Here is a 6,186-nt window from a genome sequence, read left to right as displayed (position 1 = left end):
TTAATATAGATCTATATGGCACTTTACAGCATTTGATTTAAATGAATATTTTCGAAGATATTACAAATTTAAAGATTGCGGGACGCAGCGCATCGGAGGCCGCGGTTCTCCCTATACTCTATAGCTCTTTGAATTTAGTATCAGCATTGCACCCGTGCGAAGCCGGGGCGGGTCGCTAGTTAAGTAATAAAATTGTCATCAATAAAGGCAAATTATATGGTATTCAAAAAATGGAAATATAAAATAATGGTTTTATTTTTATTATCGAAAATGGGTAAATACTAAAATACGAGAGAAACACACAAATTCAAAGAAAACTTTATTTTTAAAAACCTCACGTAGCCTAGGTAAGGTGATGCATATCTATCACATCTATCTATCAGTCATTAACAATGGAGCATTAAATTTCTAAGATGAAATTTTTGTTTACATTAAAGGTCATTCAATACAGTACAGTGAATAGATAACTATTTGTTATTTGATGTTAATAAGTGTAAAATTATAAAAATTTAGCTGGCTCGATTCCTGGCAAGAGAATATTTAAATATATTTAGTTCATTAGTATAGCAAACGAACGTGCCATTAAGGTGGTAAACATTATTAAAATCGTAAGCATTGTTAGAATCCCTTTGATAGATTTTTATCTGTATCTAATGCTATTTTATGAAATTTAGCCAATTATTTTAACACGCTTTTTCATATATATTATCGCTGTCATGAAACTTTTTATGACCTTTAGACCTTTAACTATATGAAGCTTATTTCACGTTTATGAATAAGACGTAAGAGAAAGCCTGAAAAAAAAAATGGTCTAAATGGTCAATAGTAATATATTCCCAAAGCACAAGTACTTCGTTGGTAGTTTTATAACGTCTTCATTGTGTTCATTTCTCTTCATTCCTCAAGTTATATGTAGAGGGTACATCGACACTTCCTCGCCTGCTATCTGAAATTAGTAAATTAATTATTAAAACAAGTAGACAGTTTTTGTTATATGTTAAGTAGGCAATATTTTAAAAGTTATAAAATTAGTTAATACACAATAGTCGCTCAAATGCGAGTTGATGATCACTAGGTTGAAGGCAGTTTTTGCCGCGCACCACCACTTTGTGGAATCAGCTGCCCACTGAAGTATTTCCGAACCAATTCGACTTAGGGTCCTTCAAGAAAAGACCGTACCAATTCTTAATAGGCCGGCAGCGCACTCGCGAACTCTCTGGCATTGAGAGTGTCCATGGGCGGCGGTATCACTTAACATCAGGTGAAAAAAACAAAAAACTATATTCATATATGTATGGCATTTCTATTTTACATTGTAACATGGGCATAATTGAGGATATCGACCTCAGTTATTGTATGTCTCCGTGAACATAACTAGTGAATGATGAAAATGTATCTAGTGTACAATTATAATATTTGTATTCCTTATTATTGGATATTTTCACTACTACGGTCCCCGTTTAATCGATTTGATCCATCGATCGCGAGGTCATTAACCTATGCAAATGAAATGACACCTAAATATACTTGATATCCATTAATAATAAACCATAAGAGTACTTAGAAAGAATAATGAGATCGAAAGAAACTGGACGAAACACGCAAGCAACGTCAAAACACAATTTTGTTGAATTATTCAAGCAGGCGTTTGTAAACAGAGGCCAGCGCAGCCTCGTACAATAATTTATTTCATAAGATTAATTTGAAGATTACGGCCATTTGAGAAGTACAAAAAATGGAAAAGTTCCAGAATTTGTTAAGTAAGCCATTTTGGCTAGAAATAGTCTAGCCATCTAGATCGACCGAGTACTCCAAATGAGTTAAGTCTAGCCTATAAATTACCGAGTTTATGTCTTTGTAGAATTTTTCGGACTTAAATTTTAAACATTTGTTTGTATTTTTAGCTTCTTATAGGTCAAGTTAAGTATTATATCAAATATATACGGTATGTCTACATACAATACCGTATTATTATTTAATAATGTTATATGGTAGTTCGTTTTACAATATAAATATTATGTAATCAAATAACGTAGGTTTCTAAAGCCAAGTTTTATCAAGATTAATTGAGGATACACTAGTAGCAATAAATTGTATAAGTCACAATGTGCCCTATATAGAGGCAAAACCCTTGAACCACTTGTTTATATTTTAAGTTCTTGGCTTAGATTTTAGAGGAAACATGATACATTGTAATTCACTATTGAAATAGAAAATGTTTATAATATTGCATAAAACTTTAATAGGAGTTATATATAGTATTGTCTTTTATTGTCATAACTTTTAGACATAGAAAGCGTGCGTGGTCACGGTGACTGAAGACAAAAGGTGTTGAATGTCAAAAAAGTAGTAGTAGTTGTGTTATCTGTATTTATTTCCCCGGAGTCGGTATCGACTGTAAAGCACGCGAAACGTCGGTTAAATTTAAAATTATGTAAAATTATTGTAAATTTATAATAAAACATAACTACAAATCCGTTAAAAAAGTGTTTTTTCCAAGAGTTATATATAAAAACCTATCAGCAAAGTAACATCTTAACCTTTTATCGTTAATTAACCTAAGCTATCCAAACCTCGTGACAACATGCCGTCTTTCGTGATCAGTATCGCTTGTCTAAATATTTTTTAATATTATTTTTTTTAAACTACCAAGTATTTATTTATTTATTTAATTTATATGTAATGTTTTATACTATATATATATAACCTATTAATTTTGCTTAATTAGTTATAGTTTTGACTGAAATTGATGAGGTTACAGGACGTCTACTATTGAGTGTTTTCAAGGATTTGGGGGTGTGATGTATCAAATTTAAAATTAATATTAATATATTTATTTGTTGTAAATGTTTTTTTTAAATTAGACATACCTACCTATTATACATAATATACGTTGTTTTGTTGAATATTATCGACACAATCACGACCTAAACCAGATACTTTTAACTTCGTTCGTTGATATTACCTGTATAGAACCAACTGACGCCGACTATGCCATTTTAAAAGCGTTCTAATGCGTACGAATTGTTTTATTGAGAAAAATATTTTTTATTATAAAAACTTATACGCAAGTACGTCGAGCGGCAGCACATAGCGGCTGGCGGGCGCCCAACTGCAGTCATTCTGCAAAGATATCTATAGTAATAATAAAAACTTGTATGAACAATGAATTTTTTGTAAATGCGAGCTACTTACTAGCCATTGTAGTTTTGTCGTTGCGTTTCTGAATCGCAATATTATTATATTGCTTGAGATAAAGAGGCGGTTTTCAATGTACTTAATTATGTGAATGTAGCTAATTTCTGTTCATACTTAACACGCGTGTAATATTCGTGGTCATAAGCGTATAGTTATTTATTGATTCTCTTTATAATGCTATTAAAATGCCATTTAAAATATAGTTTAATTTATTAGAATCTATTATTGTTCTCTTTCAAATTCTTTCTTTAAAGTTTTTTTACATTTTAAGTGATTTGGGTATCTTTTGTAGTGATTTCATGTATTTGAAATCGGAAAGTACAATTAGTTAGGTAATCAGTGATGACCACCTAAATGGTCATATTTTTAATGCATTGCGGTCTTTTTTATGAGTGCATATCTGTAGTTAGCTTAGATTTAATGCAGTTTATTTTTCTGTCATTGAATTCTTGAGTTGTAAAGATTTAGATTTTATTTTCACAATGTTTTTTGTTTTGTTTTTTGGTCACAATTGTTTTGTTTAATATCTTATACTAGTTTGATCTAATAAAGTCAGAGAAGAAGTCTCAAGCGCAGCCTAAAACGCTTTTCAATCGTCAATTTATTCATATTTTATAACCATTGAATCTTAAGACCGCTACGCAACGCGGGGACGACGAAGAACTTTTGAATGTTAATTATAAACACAATATTATATTAATTATATGAATAATGTCTGGACATAGACAAAATTTCTTATCCGTAAACAAAATAACAAGACATTGACAATATAAATGACTTCTTTGGATGAAACAATGTAACACGAATTTAGTTTGTGAAGATATTATATAACATTTTAGTCATAGTTCTATCCACACTTATATCAAAGTATATCATTCGGTGTTAAAACTATATTTGGTCTGAACGCAGCAATAAGAAAGTTGTGAGAATTTCTATTAAATCTAACATTGTTGGCAATGCCGTGGTAATAACGCCGGGTTTATTTTCTTTCTAACTATGAATAAGGACTCCGCCATTTTATTGTACATTGCAGTTACGATATCTAATATTTTACATGTCTATTCAATAAAAAATCTTTGGTAAAAATACATTTTTACTTACCAATAGAATAGAGCTTCTGTTGATTAACCCAACTATTCTTGTATGTATACCTGAAATTACATTTTGAGAATAACCAACTGATAACGTGTATGTACCTAGTCATTAAAATAGTTGAAATAATAAGTAGGCTTTCATAATAATAATAAAATAAATAAGTAATTAATTTCCATACAAATAAAGCTATATTGCCACATGAAATCTGTTATCATGATATTAGTGAAACGGAAAAATTTACAACACAAAACCTTCACACTTATCATTTTAACCGGTAAAGACTCGGTTATTGGAAACTTCTATTAGAAACCAGGGTAGCTACAACTTTTTAGGTGTGGGCCTGAGATTACTGTATCTGTTTCGCGATCATTTGTTTTTTCTAAAAGTCAAGTAGGTGATCAGCCTTCTATGCCAATTAGAAAACACGCCCGCGCCGTCGACATTTTAGGTCTTAAGGTGGGAACTGACCAATGTTACGAAGTGTAATGTAACATGTAATGTAATGTTGTACAGCGAGCATTCGTGCAGTCAGTACGTCGTGTTACGTTGTTTTTCCCCGTAACACGACGTACTGACTGCACGGAATACTCGCTGTGTACCATTACATTACATGTTACATTACACCTCGTAACGTTGGTCAGTTCCCACCTTAAGACATGCGCCGGTTTTTATATAACATTTTCCTTCACTGTACGAGGAAGTATTAAATGCGCACATAGAAAGTCCATTTGAGTGTCCAGGGATCGAATCTACGACCTCGGGGTTGAGAGTCGTATGCTGAAGCCACTACAGCTAATTAAAGGCTTTATATTAAAGCTTAATTGTTGATATTTCCTTTTCGTAATGCGTAATGATTTTACTTAGAATATTAATGAGAACTATGTGAAGTACTATCAACATTTCGTATTATAATTTTATTCTTAGATCATAATAATAACTTACTCTGATGTGACGTTCTTCCAGCGTTGTTTAGTTGTGATTAAGTAGTTCACCTCAATTCAGAGCTGCTGAGGCTAGAATAACTTTGCTAAGAAATATATCAAATAGTTTATGTAAATAGGAAAATATTGGTAGAAAACGCCTGGTTCATCTTATAAAATATAAAAAATACCTTAAGAATACCCAGCCAGATATTCAAAAGATATTAACAAATAAAACAAAAAAAAAACAATAGATACAATAACTACACGCATCTGATAATGTCTTTAAAATTACTACGCATCTTATTATATATAGTGAAGAAATACAGTTATTTTCCTATACTTTCACTCGTATTGAATTCTCATACAACGAAATTAATTTATCTTCGAACGAGTTTACTTATATCGATATTTCTGTCGAGTCATCGTCTGCTCAGATGAATAATATATATTCTTCATTTCAGCATCACTTATACCAACATATTTTTCTTATGACTAGAAATTTGTTAAATTGAACCGTCTGGTTCTATAAAAAGATTTATCGGAAAATGGTCAGCGATTTTGGTGAAATCGTAAGTAAAATCCTGACGTCAACGAATTTATTTTTATTTTAGCCATTTCAATGATTTGATTTTATACGGCGGTCGTTAAGCGAATACTCATTTTACGTAAGTTTTTAATTCTAAACCTAGCATACATATGACTAAATAGACCCCAACGTCACCTCTATGCGCGATGGCGATTATCTCCCTCATGCTGTGCTCGACCTGTGGAGGCTCAGGGTAAGGGTCAGCCGCTCGCGCCAGGATCTGGCGGACGACGTCACGTGGGGGAGTCCCCAGTGGCGTCGGACGTGATGATAAACCCAGCTAAAATCATTTTAAATAATCAATAAGCTTTTCTTTAAAGTGTTAAATTTAAAAAGTTATTGGTTGACTGAATTTAAGTAATTGGTGACAAGAGTCTCTATTAA

The 6,186-nt window shown here is 31.9% G+C and overlaps 1 long non-coding RNA gene across 1 annotated transcript; it reads right to left on the bottom strand.

The window, feature by feature from the left end:
* Window positions 1–306: 306 nt before the first annotated feature.
* LOC125057439 lies at window positions 307–5,876 on the bottom strand. The gene is made up of 3 exons (XR_007118202.1): window positions 5,236–5,876; window positions 4,300–4,349; window positions 307–946 (listed from the first exon to the last, which is right to left on the bottom strand). It is a non-coding gene; the product is annotated as an uncharacterized LOC125057439 (long non-coding RNA).
* Window positions 5,877–6,186: the final 310 nt, after the last annotated feature.

Source organism: Pieris napi, chromosome 16, assembly GCF_905475465.1.
Source record: "Pieris napi chromosome 16, ilPieNapi1.2, whole genome shotgun sequence".
NCBI lineage: Eukaryota > Metazoa > Arthropoda > Insecta > Lepidoptera > Pieridae > Pieris > Pieris napi.
This window is presented reverse-complemented; position numbering and strand designations above follow the sequence as displayed.